The 17959-nt window shown below is 37.9% G+C and overlaps 1 protein-coding gene and 1 long non-coding RNA gene across 6 annotated transcripts in view; both read right to left on the reverse strand.

The window, feature by feature from the left end:
- Positions 1 to 17959, reverse strand: part of SLC25A21 (solute carrier family 25 member 21) — a 492785-nt gene that overhangs the window by 376953 nt on the left and 97873 nt on the right. The window lies entirely within an intron of this gene.
- LOC123386053 overlaps positions 5165 to 17959 on the reverse strand; it is a 30339-nt gene continuing 17544 nt past the window's right edge. Inside the window, exon 4 of the long non-coding RNA XR_006599540.1 lies at positions 5165 to 7098. This is a non-coding gene — a long non-coding RNA (uncharacterized LOC123386053). The remainder of the gene's footprint in view (positions 7099 to 17959) is intronic.

A 17959-nucleotide genomic window follows, 5' to 3' on the forward strand; every position in this document is an offset into this window, starting at 1 on the left:
TCTGTGTCTTGCCCTCTCTCTGCCCCTCCCCCGCTCATCCTCTCCCCCTCTCTCTCTCTCTCTCTCTCAAAAAAGTAAAAATTAAAAATAAACATTAAAAAAATTTAATAGGGTGTTTGGCTTTTCTTTTTTTATAACCTTATAATTGTAGTTTCCCAAAATTAAAAAAAAATGAAAACAAAAATAGAAAATGTTTGCTTTTCTTATTTAAATGCAAATTTAAGTATGTTTCTTTCGGAAAACCAATAGTAGGTTATTATTTTAAACTAAAGAGGGGCGCCTGGGTGGCTTGGTCGGTTAAGCGTCCGACATCAGCCTAGGTCATGATCTCACGGTTCGTGAGTTCGAGCCCCGCTTCGGGCTCTGTGCTGACAGCTCAGAGCCTGGAGCCTGTTTCAGATTCTGTGTCTCCCTCTCTCTCTGCCCCTCCCCTGTTCATGCTCTGTCTCTCTCTGTCTCAAAAATAAGTAAATGTTTAAACTAAAGATACACTTACCTATTCACAGAAATTTCAATACAGGCATACATACTTTGATAGATAACATAAAGAAGATTATTAAAGATTACAAGTAAGCAGATTTTAGAAATCCCATTGGAACCTATGCCTTATCATTTATAGGAACACTGGTTTTGTATAAAGTGACTAATCATTGTTCTTAGTTTTAGAAACTTGAGTGCCTATGTACAATATTGGGCTTTCTTAAAGTAGGTACAGTCATGAAGCACTAAAAACCTAGAAAGCCTTCAGACTTGTAAAGAAAGAAAGGTAAAACATAAAACTGCATAATGAATACTGAATGATTATGATTACGAATATGAATATGAATGTTCTCCTAAACCTGTCTTGACTTAAACTAAGACGTGATCTCCAACTTTTCTGGTTTTTTAATTTGTGGCAAAATCCCAAAATCTAAAGATTAAGGTGTTTACTTGCCATTTGTTGTCTACTGGGCAAAATGAGAAAACTGGTCTAGATCAACATTTCCCAAACATTATTCTAACTGAAAAAACTTTTATTTCTTTAAAGTAAATATTAGGGAGACGACCAATATATAAAACATTTTTAAATGTTTGGGGAAATGAAAAAGGGAGACACTCTTGTTCCCTACTCCCTTCGCCCCAGAACATGCTGATTCTAAAGTGCCAAGAATTCAGTGGAGCACAGCTTAAAAACCACTTGTGTGTGAGACCTCCAAAGACCCCTTTCAAATCTGAAGTTACATGGTTCTAAAATTCACAAACATTTCTGTGTATGCAGTTATCTAAAGAAGAGAGACTAAATAATCAAATCTCTATACTGGGACTTCCTAGGGAACATGAACGTACGTGGTGTAACATAGGTGCATTTAAAATTACTACAGTTATGAAGGAGAGATCTCTGGGAATCGTCATAGAATTAATGGGTTCTGTAATATTATTGTAATTATTTTTTTAATGATTACTTTCCATCATTTAAGGGAGCCTGTGAGAACATGTACAGTTGAATGAAAAGACAAACTGCCGGGAAAAACTTCACTAATATTTCAGAATTGGAAAGCGAAAAGAGTAGGTTTCATCGAGAACCACAAAATAATGACAGGAACTCAGTTTGAAGAAACCCCAAGACATTCAGAGACTCAAAGTAATGAGTTTAATTCCCCAAAGTCTCAAGCAGTTTCCACCCCAGGGTAACAAAAACAAGAACTCGTGTTTGTTTGTTTTGGAGTCTCCATTTGGACCTGGAAGGTCAGACTCTGAACAGCAAAGCCGTTGTTCAACATCATTCATCCTGATCATGGTCCAGCACCTGACTGGGAATTAGGAAACCTGGGTTCTCTATCTGGCTCTGTGATTGACTCACTCGGAGTTTTTAAAGAGTCACAATTCCTCCCTTCTAGATCTGTGAAATGATCTTCCCCCTCTGGATGATGGAGGAGTTATAGGGATTACACTGTCTACTAGTACTTGGAAATATGCTAAAGATGGTTATGCTGATACTTAATTACCAATGCTTCTCATTTCAATATCTAAAAACAACACTAATTATTACCTTTTCGAGGGATTACTGTGTGCCAGGACCTGTTCCAAGCTCTTTACACAAATTAACTTGTTTAATCCCCACAACAACCCTGTTAGTTAGGTATATTATAATCCTCATTTTGCAAAAGAGGCAGCAAAAATATTTTTATAATGTTGAGTAATTTGCAAAAAAAGTCACAGCTAGTAGGTAGCAGAGCTCTAACAAAGCAGACTGGCTCCAGAGTCCTTGCTCCTCATCATGCTACCTCTCAAGAGAAGCTGTCCGTTTTTCCCAGATCTGGTGCTATGACCAGGAAGGCTAGAGCATAATTGCCTGTCTAGTCACATTAACCAGGTTTGTTCTTCCTCAATCATAGAGACTAGGGCATATACTGGCCCTATCCACCTTTTACCCCAAAGAGGGATGTGATTGTTTTGCAGGATGCTGGTAGTTAGAGAAAGAGGAGGGTAACATAGCTTCAAAATGGCATTTTTAACTGAATTGGACTCTCTCTCAATATGCATGCATTTGGAACAGAAAAGGATTTGAAAACCTTGTTAGATATTCCTCCATACAATCATTTTAATAATAATGGCAAATCCTGAAATATCTGTTAGAGATACTTTGAAATTGATATCAAAGTGCAAACAGCTTGTAAAGTAAAACCTGTTGCAGGGCATTCTCTGATCAAGTTTCCAGGAAGTAGATATTATTTTGATTTCTTAAAGTCTCTACATATTCGTAATTATTATCTACATTTACTCCTCTTACCCCCATCCCACTAATTAGAAGTTCTATCATCAGATTGTACAGGATAGGGGATTCTTACATCCCAGCAGAAACAAGAAAACAACTGAAAGTGTATTGGCCTGTTGAAGGCAGCTGCAAATGTTGAACTACTTCTGCCCCCTGCAACACCCCTGGTTCCTATTCCCCCAAATATTCCCTGGGTCTGTCTTAAATAGGAGCCAAAGAGGACAGGGGTATCCGGAACATTTGGCCTTATTATAGTTTGTTTTAAGACATTACAGTTCAAAAGCCTCTAAGCAACTACTGAGTTGCACTAATCACAAAGAAATCTCTCGTACAGGAACTATGAAATAATTTAACCAGAGTCTTCCTTCCAAGACTTCAATAACTTCTAAAAGTCAGAACAAGTCAAAGGATTTGGAAAGGCATTGAGACTAAAGAAATGCACACTGGTGGGATTGTATTAACTCTAAACCAATCTTGAAATCAATTCACGTGAGATTAAGAAGAGTACACTGCAGGCTAGAGGAAATGAAGCCTGGCTGTCAAGTCCAGACCCTTGAAACATGCAAATAAGACACTTAGTTCAGGCAACGAAGGCATGTTTTGAAGTGTACATTTTGTGCCCTAACTCAGGATAACTGATACTAATCAACTTCTGTGAAACCAGAACAAAGTCAGAAGGAGGGGAGCAATAAGAAAAACATGACCTAAAGTGGCAATGTTAGCAAAGAGCAGACTATGGTCCATTGCTAGAACTTTGCTAAGAGGCAAAGCAGGAGGCTCTGGTCTCACTAATCCCAGATGGTAATGCAAAAACGAATGACTGCTAAGTAATTATTTATCAAACAGTTCAATCATTCCAGAAAAACAGAAAATATGTAACATAGCAAGAACTATTAAATCAGTACCAGCGGAGCTTTGAAATGGGGCAGTAAAGAAGTTACCACTGATTAAAAATCAAAAGCAATTTTGTGCTTTTGATTTGTTTTTCTCTTAGAAAACAAAAGTGCTTCATCAATATCCTTATGTGGTGACAGAAAGCAAAACCTTTCTTGAATTTCATGCAAAGTAGATATGGTTTTCAACGTACCATCACCCATTCAATGCCAGGTTTCAAGTTATCTTTATCAGGCTTATTAGAGAAAAGAGTAAAACTGTATTAACAGCACAGAATTGTAGGTGTTGGATTTCACATCATTTCCAAGGTATTATATATGTGTGTGTGTGTGTGTGTGTGTGTGTGTGTGTGTAGGTTTGGCCATATTTTTAGGAAGAAAAAAAAGCAAATTTTAAAATTAATGTGAACTCACTATAATTGCCCAAAGAATGAGGACTCTTTTTATATTTTAGACAGAAAATTACTCATTAAAAACTTCTTTCCAGGTCCATCCGCAAAGTTCTTCCATTGTTTACAACGTTTGTGTATCTATTTAGGCTCTTTTGAAAAATGACCACTACTTCCATTCCTCCCTCAGCATAATATCTGAAAGGAAGCCAAGGAAAACCTTCAGGAAAAATGCTGTCTCCTGAGAACTCATGAGAAACAGTAACACATTTAGATTTTGCAAGATTAACGCAGTCCATACAAATACATATTTCTCCCAGTGGCCGTGTCATTTTTCATACGTTAGCCACCACTTTCTAATAACACATAGGTAGGAAACTACTGTCATCATACACTGGGTCATGTGTCTCAATCAAGTATTACCTAAGGAAAGCTACGGGATCTGGGGAGGGGATGAGGCAGGACTAAATTTCTTTACCTCCTGCTTTTGCAGTAAAAAGTGTACCTCTACATTCCAATGAGAAGATGGAACCACCTCAAAAGATCTACATTATTCAACAGACTCAAAAATGCAAAGCTTGTCTGTCACCATAGAGATGTCATTGGTTACCTGCCTATGATATCTGACAGCTGACAGGTACCTAATTATAAATCTTCACAGAAAGATCCAAAACTTCACTCTGGTATTAGTAAATGCAAAGGTACTGACCTAAGCTGAAAGAAAGAAAGAAAGAAAGAAAGAAAGAAAGAAAGAAAGAAAGAAAGAAAGAAAGAAAGAGGCGAGGGAGGGAGGGAGGGAGGGAGGGAGGGAGGGAGGGAGGGAGGGAGGAAGGAAGGAAGGAAGGAAGGAAGGAAGGAAGGAAGGAAGAAAGAAAGAAAGAAAGAAAGAAAGAAAGAAAGAAAGAAAGAAAGAAAGAATTGGACCACTCCTCTTACCCACCTGAAAACCTTGTGAATCAGAAATTGCAGGGGTGGTTTAAGGTAATCTTTGTTTATTTATTTTATTTTTTTTAATGTTTATTATTTTTGAGAGAGAGAGACACAAAGAGCAAGCAGGGGAGGGCAAGAGAGAGAGGGAGACACAGAATCCGAAGCAGGCTCCAGGCTCTGAGCTGTCAGCATAGAGCCCGATGCAGGGCTCAAATCCACAGACTGCGAGATCATGACCTGAGCTGAAGTCGGCCGCTTAACCAACTGAGCCACCCAGACACCCCAATCTTTGTTCATTTTTGATCTCCATACAAGATTATAAAGCAACCATGATTAAGAACTATTACCATAACCTGCCAGGTGTCAGAGTGTTTCAACACAAAGTAACTGAATAAATCAAGTCAGTAAATCTTGCCAAGGGAAAAAAAAATCACAAATGAGAAAAGATTGAGAGCCATCACAGTTCACAGAGGATCCAAGAATTATTAAAATAATAATTAAAAGGTACACACTTTAGACCAATGTTCTGCAATAGATATATAATGAATTACAACCGTGAGTCATATATGTCATTTGTAATTTTCTAGTAGCCATAATAATAAAAAAAGCATGGAAATGCATTTTAATAACATATCACATTTAATACAATGTATCCAAGATACTATCATTTCATAAGTGAAAATTATTAAGGAGATATTTTACATTCTTTTTTTGTATAAAGTCTTTAAAATCCTGTTTATTTTACTCTTATAGCACAGCTCAATTTGCATGAGCAACAGCTCAATAACCACAGGTGGCTAGTGGCTACTATATTGGACAGCACAGCTCTAGATTGTAATACATCTAGATTAATTACAGTAGATTGACTTTGCTCTAATTAAATCTATGATCTAATTACATCTATGTAAAACATACTATATAATTCTTTTCATAAAGCTTAAAACATTACATTAATATAATTTTTATAACTGTCTAACAGAAACATGGATTGGCTGCCATACGAAATAAATAGTCCAAGAGCTATTAGGCAGGATTACTTTGCCTGTAATGTGAAGCGTATTCAAAATCATTTATAATATTAGTGCAAAAATACATAAGAACGGTAGAAAAACAAAGTGCACCTTAAATGAAGTTTTTCAAAAATAATATCCTCTAGAAACACTGCTTCTCCTAGTAAATTAAGCATCTTTAATGTATACTCAGGTATATGGTAAGTAGCTCCATGTAATTAACTGAGGATGTAACACAGAGTTGAGCTGCACAAAGATTCATAACAAAGAAAGCAAGTGGCAGCTGAAAGCCAGCTTTCCTTCTGCTAAGTGCAGAAGTGCCTTGGAATCTTCTAATTTATCACCCTTGAGAGGCACCTTTTTCTAAGAGAGCAAAACAGTACCATATATTCTAATGGTTGTCCTGAGTCTTGGAAGCACAAGCAGGCAGCTTTATCAGAATTAATTCATTTAGGTAGAAGTAGATGGCAAATCTGGCTCGTCCTCCACATTTTCCAAGCCGAAGTCACTTCTTCCTTGCCAGTACTCAAAACTGCAAACCTGAAGTGGTAATCAAGTAGTCCCCAGATCCAAGGTAGCTTCCCACAAAAATATTAACCTGCAACTTCTACCAGTAAGAAGTTTGAGTGGCCCACCCTCTGGGCATAAGGCAAATCAGAAGCTTAGTTTTCCAAACAAAAATCAGGTCTGCTATACTTATGTACCAGGTATGTTAAGAATATTGATCTTATTTCAGACAATACCACAGAATATCTACCTGTTAGGCTTCTCCCTCTAAAATAACTGTCCCCTAAACCCCAGTTACTATCTGTAAATTTCCCTATTTCATCTTTTTTTCATTGAATTTAGCACCATCTGAATCACTTTTGTGTGTGTGTTTACCTTTTTAATATACCTCCAGTAGCAGGTAAGCTTCATGAGGAAAGGAACTTTATCATTCACCTCTTTATTCTCATTCTATGAATCAAGGCCCTCTGTAATTATTCTTTAAAATAGCTTTTTGAAAAAACATTTTAATCTCAATTCTTAATGTCAAAATATCTACTATAAAAGACTACCTGATGATGATGGGGCAGCAGGAATATGTGATGACGTGCAGGCTTGGAATAGCATGGCTGGTTCTGGGAAAAACAAATAGGAAATACGATGGGTAAATGCACTCGCTTCAGTGGAAGGAGAAGGAAAAACTCATTTCCCAGCTACAGGACAGTACTAGAAATGGCCCAACATTTACAAAAGGCCTTTCCTTTAAGAGGAAGTTAATTCACCTGGACTCAACTCCTGTGCCATGATGAGCTGTGGTTCAGTCAGGATAGGTAAGAAACAGATGGTAAGTGAAAACTGACCAATTTGAGAAAGAGTTTAATAAAGGGACTAAGGGCAGGGTTTAAGGAAATGCTTCAGTATTCTGTGATAAGTGGAGCCGAGTCCACCGCTGAACCTAAGAGGGTAGGGGAAGGCCAAGACCCTGAGAGTATAGGAGCTGTGGTCTTTGTCCAAGGAGCACAGTCAATCTACTGCGACCAAGCCAGCAGGGAAACATTCTGACTTCATTCTGCTTCCACCTGCCTGATCTCCCACCAGGGCCTTCCAGTGCTTCAACTGAACTGGAAGCCAGAGAACTAAGGAGCCCACTGAGCGGTCCAGAAACCAGCCCCTGAGTTACAGGCTGCAGGGAAGTGGACAATGGATCCAAAGGGTACCCGGCACACCCTGTGAAGTGCAAGGTGAAGAGGAGGTTTGTTTTACATCAATCACTTCATATTTCACTCAGGTTAAAACCACTGTTTGAATTATTTAAACATAAAATGATTGTCTTTACATCCAAAAAGTCAAGTTACATACTTAATAAATTTCACTTACTATGATAAAAACTGAATTCCCAACACTAAAGTATGGGGCTTTTAAAGCATTTAAATGAAGAATTAAAGAAATGTGGTTTTGATTATATTACTTGATACAGAGATGGGAGTTATCAATTATTGAAGATTGATATTATGAACTTTGGGCCTGTGGTTTCAAACATGGCAAAGCACCCAAATCACCTGAAGAGTGTTTTAAACCTAAAGAGTCTAACAGGATCTACCCACTCTACCCCCCTGACTCTGATTCTTCAGGGGAAGGGCACAGGGATTATGGCACACAGATTTTGAAACTAATGTTTTAGAATTTCCCTTTTAAATGTTAAATATCTTGCTTCTTTACAAAATGTTTTTATTTTTCCATGCTTGTTTTTTGTGCTGTTTCAAATTAAGTATTCATCAGAAACAATTTGTTATTCAAATTTCCAAAACCAATCAGTAAAATCATTAATAAACATAAACACTTAATAAAAGACTTCTGGGAATTCTGGTTCAAGATGGCAACAAAGGAGACTCCTGAACTCGCCTCCTCTCGTGGCATTAAAATTATATAGTGAAATATTTGTATAGTTAAATATCTTTATATTTATTTTTAGAACTAGGATCAAATAAGAGTTAAAAGGGAAGGTTAAAATGTATGTAATGGCTATATGCTTTGACAATATAGATACAGAACAACTATTTTTTTTAAATGAAGGAAATGGGGAAAGGAAATGGGGAAAGCATGTGCAAAAATAATTTCCTTAATTGTTTTCACAATCCTTTTGGTGGTCTTAAAATACTATTTCCCACTAAAAGATACTGGGGCTTCTTGAATAAATGGCCTAATCCTAGAGTGGATTAGCGTTATGGAAAAAATGTGCAAAAGGAAGCCTGAAACATTTTGCCATACTACATAACAAGGAAGCGATCAAATGCTGTTAGGGTCAGGTCTAAAGGATTCAGAAGTCAACTTGAGGAGGCTCATATTAGCCAAAGGAAAGAAAATTTGAGGATCAATTAAAAAATAATACCTGCAGTGGACTGAAGCACATCAAATATATTTAAATCCACAAATTGATGATGATCCTTTTTTTAAAAAAAGGTCACCTTAGAATAATAAGTGTGGTAGATTAAAGATGACCACAAATTCTTTGTTATTCTTTTCATTGAAACGTGAAATCTAATTCCCTTTGTTTGATACGGGCTGGCTTTAGGGACTTGCCTAAGCAATAGAACAAAGTGGAAGTAACATTTTGGGCCTTCAAAACCTAGATCATAATAAGCCTTGCAACTTCCATCTGGTCCCCTTAGAACGCTCTTTTGGGGAGACCTGAGCTGTCCCTATAAGACAGTTCTAGTTGACAGCTGCAATGGAACCTAACCTCCAGCCATCCTTACCAAGTCAGCAGACATTTGAGCAACATATCTTGGATCTCTAAAACCATCTCATCTCTCAAATCAACTGAATGACCTTAGTTGATGCCACATGCAGTGACAGAATCACCCATCCAAGCCCTGCCCAAAGTCCTGACCTACAAAATCATGAAATATAATAAAATGTTTTTTGTTTTATGCCACTAAGTTTTGGACAGCTTGTTATGCATCAAGAGATAACTGGAACAGATTTGTACACCTGGAAGTAGAGCTCTACAGTAACAAAAATCTAAAACATGAGACGTTGGTTTTAGGACTGGGTAGTGAGCAGAAGCTGGAAGAACCTCAAGGAGACTAGTAGACACTAGCAGTTGGGAGATTGTTGGTGAGGACTTGAAGGGCAATAAGGAAAATGCTAATGGAGTTTGGGAAAAGGGGAGCTCTTATATAGTGGCAGAAAGCTTGACAAGTTTAGGCCTTCAGAAATTTGGAAAATAGAAGAGAGATAAACTTAAAAAAAGCACTGTTCAGTTTTTTACCAGAATTTAGAGGGGAAAAAAAAGATCTAGGACTTTCTATGTTTAAACAAAACTGTTTATCATCTCTACTCTCTCCCAACAAAATAGTATCCACTTAGAAACAGACAGATCAAAGATCAACGCCCTACAAGTAAAGCATGATCTCAGAGAGATGATGTCACTCAAAAACATTTAAGGGTATGCCTAGCAGCGTGTCTAAGAATCATAGATCTTCTCTGATAGATAACCAAGACTTCAAGAATCTTAAGGGTATGGCTCATAGATTTTCAACTGAAAAATGGGCTTGTAAGCATTTTAAAGTTATTATTCAACAGTATCCAGTCATTCAGCTCTAGGTTGAGAAGGACATGTCTTTGGAATAAAATGTAGATGTGGGTTTTGTCAAATTAAGTAGATTATAATTTGATACACAGGAAGCCCACACATTTTTAAAAGAAATTGTATTAGTTTTGACTAAAAGACACAAAGACAACTGAAAAGGAAAAGAGAAATTTTATTCCTAAACTTCAACTAGCAGGAATCAGACTAGGAAGGTTATTCCTTTGCAAACATAGAAAGGAAATGGAAGAATGACTCAGAATGTGAAGAAAATTTAAAAGGAGGGGGGCACAGAGGACGATATCAAGAGTCACAGAAAATCATTTCCAGGGAGAAGGACTGAGCCCTAATCAAGGAATTAGTGATGTCTTCCCAGTTAGAAAGCCAAATTGGTATAAAACTTTCATAGCTATGTGCCTCCTGTTTTACCCCTTTGGGAATGGAAATATATACTGTAGACATCTTATGCCTTTTCACCACTATATGTTAAGTGTATGGCGGGGGTGGGGGGGCTGGGTGATGGATAAACTTGTTTCCGATTTACAGACCTTCAGATCAAAAGGAACATTGCTAGAGAATACTAGACCTGAGAAATCACACCCAGGGAACTCATTAGCATCTGGATCTGATTTAGATGATGTCTTGGTTCAGGCTGTTACAACAAACTACCAAAGACTGGGTGGCTTAGATAGCAAACATTTATTTCTCACAACTTTGGAGGCTAGGAAGTCCAAGATCAAGATGCTGACAAATCTGGTTCTGGTGAGAACCCACTTCATGGTTTGCAGAGATGGCCATCTTCTCTCTGTCGTCACATGGCAGATAGCAAAAAGAGAGGACACAAGTTCTCTAGTGTCTCTTCTTATAAAGGCACTAATCTCATTCATGAGGGCTCCACCCTCATGACCTAATTACCTCCCAAAGGCTCCACCTCCTAATACCGTCACATTGGGGTTAGGATTTCAACATATGAACTCCGGGAAGCCACAAACATTCAGTCGATAGTAGATGAGTATTACACATTAGGAAGATGCCATAATGAGATTAGAGTTTGGGAGAATTGAGAAGGAGAAAACTATATTTTGCACTTAGTAGTAATATAGGACTGTAAACACTTTGTGACAGAGGGCAACCTGAAGTAGGTTATATGTAGCCAGAAGTTATTCACTGCTCATTCCACTGAAATCTTGTTTCCTTCCCTTTGAATCTGGGCTTCCTTTAGTGGCTTGCTTGACCAAAGAATACAGTAGAATTCTGTAAATTCTTAAAACTTTGAAGACTTGAAGCTTCCACCTGGCCCTTTTGAAACATTCTTTCTAGTAGATCTGATCTGCCATACGTGGAAATCTAACTACTCTGAGACCTTTCTGCTGGACAGTCAAGGGTTAGGAAGGATCTCCAGGTGACATTCCCAGCCTCGCCTCGCCTTTCAAACATCCCCATCAACGCACCAGACATGTGAATGACATCCAGAGTTGTAGACCAGAGGCAAAGATTCCTATCTCACTCCAATCTTTAAAAGATTAGGTAATGGCCTAAGAGAAGACACTGTGAAACTTCACAAGTATTATAAATTCTATAAAATAGTATACTCAATCTGTACACCCATAAAATGACACACACACACACACACACACACACACACACACACACACACACACACACCCTTTCATAATTTACACATTCTCTAAAGTCTGTGAAATGACTCATACCCTTTCCCGTCAGGTTCACACACGATGGACCTGCTGCAGTTTTCTTCCTTACATTCTGGCCACCCTGCTGTGCACTGACCTCCAACTACAGACTTGGAGTCTGTAACCAGGTCAACACTAAGGGATTATTTATTTTTACATACAAGGGGCAAGCGTTCATCTATAACCATCACACCTTTCCAGACCATCAGGCTTCTCTCTCCCCCAAATAAACTTCTAAAAATCTTTATCTGGACATGGTAATGATTTTAATCCTGGGTCCATAAAGACTGGAAACACTTTTAAAATCTTCTCATTGTCCTTCCCTGGAAGCTTAAAGTTAAATAAATTTCCACACACTGAGAATCGGATTTCTGGTAAACCACATCTCAAGAGAAAGTCAAATGTCATTGTAGATGTCAATTTCTTATTTTTTACTTGAAATTTAATGTAAGTCCTCCTCTAAATTTTTACCATGATAGTTAAAGTAATGCAGTATCACTCTCTCCTATTTGGGTTTAGAACTTTCAAATATGTGTACTTGGCTACAATAACCTTTCTTTACTCACAGCCTTTCCCTAACTATTTTTAGCTTTTGCAGTCTTGACATTCCTCACCCCAGCTCATTTTTTTGGAAACAATTTTGTTTTGCTTTCATCTGTGATACAATGACAGTTGGAACGTAAAGTGGTATTCCAGGTGGGTCCTGAGTTCCTTGTCTTCTATATAGTGTATTTTTCCTCTGGCCAATCAATTTTATGATAAATTTAAGTTAGGAAAATTTTAGCAAGTTCAGCTATAAAAAGAACAAATATAGTTATAAATGGTGAACTGTGCAATTTCCTTTGGTTTTTCTAGTCCCTTTTCATATCCTCAACCAAAAAGTTACTGGATCTGAAAATCTTGTGAAATTCTTCCAGTTTAAATCAACAACATTTAGCAACAATAATATAGCAATTATTTAAAAATAAAAGGCTTATAGCATTAATTCATTCTGGTGAATACTTATGTGCAATTAGAAGTAAACCCAATCTTACTCTCCTTTTTTCTCTACTGATGAATTACACTGCTGTCACTTTTCATTTTATTATGCTAACTTGAGTTTACATTCAACTAAAAGCTTTCCTGGGGCACCTGGGTGGCTCAGTCCGTTGACCTCTGACTTTGGTTCAGATCATGATCTCAGGGTTCCGTGGGTTTGAGCCCTGTGTCAGGCTCTGGGCTGACAGCTCAGAGCCTGGAGCCTGCTTCAGATTCTGTGTCTCCCTTTCTCTCTGCCCTTTCCCCACTCATTCTCATTCTCATCCTCTCTCTATCTCTCTCAAAAATAAACATTAAAAAAATAAATAAAAGCTTTCCCTTGGTACAATCTTTTATTCCTGGATTTTTAGCTCTGTCTTGTCTGTGGATGCTGCCTTCAGTATTTTGAGCATATTTTCATTTTAACAACAGATGAATGTTATGACCTAGAACACTAACATCTTAACAAATTAACATTGAGAACTCAGATAATCAGTCAACCTTTAGCCAAACCTCATAGTGCCTGGAATGGTCTGCATTTTTATATTTGGCATATGAACAGCTTTCTACCCATGCAGCAATGATCATATCCGTGCAATTTGAATTTGGAATGTGTTCCTGAGATCCTATAGCCAGAGCTTTCCCAGACTCAAATCACAGTAGAATTACAGTCTATTCAACCAAAACTTTCAAAATTTTATTAAATAATTTGGAGAATGAGTGAAGCATATCAATGGCACATTATTCTCCATACTTACTAAAATACTCAAACAATTCAATCAAATCTTTTAAAATCAACTCTGCAAATATTTATTAAATGCTAGAAATTTAATGATGAAAAACATAAATCTATACTACCTAACAAAGAAAGTCTTTACATCTCAACTACCATCAGGGTGATTCTAACTTTTTGGTAGACTTTAAGTTCATGAAGATACAAGTTATTTGACTAACTTATGTATGCTTTGTTAAAGTAGACCTTTAGTGGCAATCTTTGTTTTATATCACTTCTATGAAATAATATGAAATCATAAAGGCTTCTCAATATTTCCCTGGGTCCAGGCCTGTCAGATATGATAGTCAATAATTTTATAAATGTTACTTTTCCCCCATGAATTTTAATGTTCTCAGCTATAAAATGAAGGGATTGAACCAGATAATGGAAACCAGATGATATCTAAGGCCTCTTCCGTTTTTGGGGTACATGGATTCCACTGTCACCAGTAGGAAGGAACATTATCAGGTCTAGATGGATGTTGCTTTGATATACACAGTAACAATATCTGAAGTCCTGACTGGATTTGGGGACACTAGGGCTTAAAGGCCACAGCAAGATCTTTTCAGGGCCTGTCACATTTGCAGTCAAGTTCTACTGAAGCTGGTAATTATTCTGGGAGACCAATGCTTTTCCACTCAGAGAAATGTACAAACTGGCACCAGTTGTTGTTCTGCTCCTGAGAGTCTTGCTTGGTCTTACACTCTTGGATCAGATAAATGTGAATGGTATCTGAACTAGCGGTGACCCCCTACCTCTCCTTCAAATTACTGTCTCAAGCAGTCTTCTCTCAAAAAAGGTTAAACATTTCCTTGAAGCTTTCCATGATCTCTCCAGATAAGAGCCCCTTCCACCCTGGTCACTATTCTAACTTGACTGCATCTGCGGTTATGCTCATACTATTATAATTATCTTCTCATATGTTAATTCATGAATTTCTTCAGGGTAAGAATCATGCCTTATTTATCTGTGTATCTAACACAAGAGCCTACCACATAGGAGACACTGAAACAGCAGTAATAGCCAACATTTACAGAGTATTCACTAAGTGGCAGGCACTTTATAAATAACAGCTTTAACCCTTATACCAATCGCATGAAGTATTAAATGTCACTATCAGCATTTTATAGATGAAGAAACACGAGTCCAAAGTTTCAGTAACTTGTCTGTGGTTACATTCAACTAGACAGTGACAGAGTAAGAATATGAATCCAAAGAGTCTGGCTCCAGAGTCTGTACTATCAACTACTATGCATTGGTTAATTATCATGAGATAGCACCTTTTAACATGTTACTTTTAATGTTATATTAATATGTTAATATCTTACTGTGACATATATCCTCAGATTATTCTCCCTCTCCTTCTGAGAAAAAGCATGTTGTTTCTAGAGTGGGCCTCCAGATAACACATGGAGTTATATAAAGTAGAACTGTACTTTTAAAAATAGCGATAATTCCATTTGGGAGAGATTAACTGAAACAAGCAAGCAAGCGAAAAAACAAAAAGTGAGGAATAGATTTTTTTTGTGTTCACTACTGGGAGAAAATGACCACAAAGGCACACCTGCAAGCATCATCTTCTATAATGGAATTCTTCATAGAATAGACAAGTACAAATATGGTCCTGTGTAGATGCAATCCGGCATCTGAAATGCCATCTTCCAATACTGCCATCCCAAGATATGGCCATTAGCTAGTCTGAGATGGCCAGGAGAGGACATTGGTGGAGTGGGTATAAAAACTAGAGGAGCACCAAGAAACAGTCTGGATCCAAATTTGGGCAACACCTAGCCAGAGCCATACCAGCGAGGTCTAAGTATTAGTTATAAACTGAAGTGCTTTGAAGGGGATCAGGCAGCTAATGGGACTGAAGGATATCTTGTTAGGAAAACATTTACAAATACTGGGATAAAAGTAATACTTCATTTCTCTCTTAACTCTACTACATATTTTTAAAAGTAATAACCATGAGAAAAAATAGGATATGGTGCAAACTACAAAGAACTAAAAAGAGAGACTGATAACACTGTTCCAGGCATTGGTTGCCAAATCTCAATTTTTCACGGGACATCAGAAATCCAGACTTTAATGTGAAATCTTCCAATTTTTAAAATATTAGCAATTGATTCAGTTAAAAGCACACACACAATGTAAATAAACCCTAGATGTGGCAAGCAAAACATAGCTGCAGGTCAGATTTGGCCCACGACCCACCAGTTTGCAGCCTTGGAAGACAGGCTCCAAGTTCCCCAACATTTAGAAAACAGGAAACAATTACATGGGCAAACATGATTACTTGTGGTCAGAAGTAAAAACAGAGAGTAGAATTCAGCAAGTTAGACAAGGTGAGGAAAAGCAAAGGATTCTGGAGGTGAAAGCAGGAGAGAGCCCAGAAACCAGGAAGTTCAGTGGGTTAAGACAATGGTACCAGAAAACAAAACCACAAAGAGCAGCCTAATGCAGGAGTTTTGCCTACTAGAGCCATTACTTCTTACTGTAGCTTCTCACTGAAGCTGGTAGTGGGTGGTGGCCATCCTTGGAACCACGGTACACTCAAGGAAGTGAATGCAGGCGGCTGGAAAGAGAAAGCCCTCTTCTCTGCAGGTGTGCTCTGATCCCTGCTGGAACAAAGACAGTCCAGCTGGGATTCCAGGGAGCTTCTACTGGTAAGGGTCCCTGAACTTTCCATTCTAAATAGGAAGCACACCTCAGAGACAAGGAGGTTAAGCCCTCCTATATTTCAGAGTCTCTCCTGTCTGCCAGGGCTCCTCAACTGTTCCACAAATAAAGCACATTTTGCTATGACACCAATGAACAGCACCCGTCCCAAGCAACAACATTTGGGCTGATTCCTCAAATGTCAGTTTGTACAATCTGCCCTCTTTCTTGTAGACCACCCAGTCTTCTTATAATGATTCTACGTTGTCTCATTTATTTTCTTCATGGCAGCAGAGATCCCAATTTCCTTAGTTAAATTTCATTCCCTCCCTTATGTAACTGCTGATTTATTTGTAATTCCCTGGCTCTCTATTAGTCAGCTCGGGATTTTTTTTTCTCTCTAATCAGCTGAGAAATATAGTAGAATTGATAAACAGCTATTTTTCTACTCAGAAAAGTGAGGAACAAAAATAAAATATGGAAAGAAAAATTAAGTATAAAGAGATTAGAAGGAAAAGAAAACACAGCAGATGCTACACATAGGTAGCTCATAGTTCTGAGTGTCCTTGTCACTGAATGTAGTGAAAGACATGGACAAGAAAACAGTCTTCATGAATTTAGCCTAGCATTTGGTGTAGCCCATGTTATTGCATTATTGTAATGAAAAACACATCAGAGTATGTCTAGACACATGACATACTCCTGGTAGAGAGTTCTCTGCACTTCAAAAAATTGTGGTTCAATTTCCTTCTGGGAAACGCTCCAATGGCAACATTTCAGGTTCTTGAAAGGCTCTTCAGAATGACCGCCTAAGGGAAGGCCACCTCCAAAAGAAGACTTAAAGCACCAGGGCACTGCAAGGGCTGGCAGACCTTTCCATGGGAAAATGGTCCGAACAGCATGGCCCCCCTGTAGAAACCCGATGTACAATAATCCACTGATAGGCTTTCCTATGTACAGAGTAGCTGTGACAGTCTAAATAAAACACTGAAAAGAACCTATAAACAGAACAGAAGTAATGAAATACTTTGTTTTGGTGATTCTTTAGTTTTAACTACATATGGATTAAACAAATCCAATTGGTATAACTTACACCAATGTGTTGATTTAAACCAAATTCTATAGGCATTGGAAGTCAGGAAAGGAAACCAACACCACATCCCCATGGTACATTACCTAGTATAGGGTAAATGATGCTGTGCCTGTGTTCTTGCAGAAGAGTCATGAGAAGAATAAATCCTAAACTGCAGCCATCATGCTTAGATTGTATTTCTGGCTGTGCCACTCCCAGACTTAAATCTCTAAATGCCTGAAGTTGGGCAAACCACATGATCTCCTCTCATACGTGTATAAAACAAAGATTACAAAACAAAACAAAAGGACCCTAATTTATTCCAACTTCTAGAATTCTCTGAGATTTTATCACATTTGGAAAAGGATAATTTATGAGGTGTGGGGATGCTCTCTGTCTAGACTCAGCAAGTCGACAAGTATTTCTTAAGTGTATAACCAGTACCACAACTAGATCAATGGCCCACCAGGGTGAACACAATAGTCTTTAGGAAGCCAACAGTCAATACTGGGACAGAGAAGTAACCCTTAGAAAATAATTAAGGAGCATGTCAAAATTGAATATAATTAAATGCACAATGTTGAGGGTTCAGATAATCTATGGAGTTTGGTCAATGGCCTAGAGTAATAGAGAAGATATCTTAGCAGAGGTGGAATTGTAGTTGGGCCTTGAACTCTTGAGTAGACACAGC

The sequence above is a fragment of the Felis catus genome, chromosome B3 (assembly GCF_018350175.1).
Source record: "Felis catus isolate Fca126 chromosome B3, F.catus_Fca126_mat1.0, whole genome shotgun sequence".
Classification (NCBI taxonomy): domain Eukaryota; kingdom Metazoa; phylum Chordata; class Mammalia; order Carnivora; family Felidae; genus Felis; species Felis catus.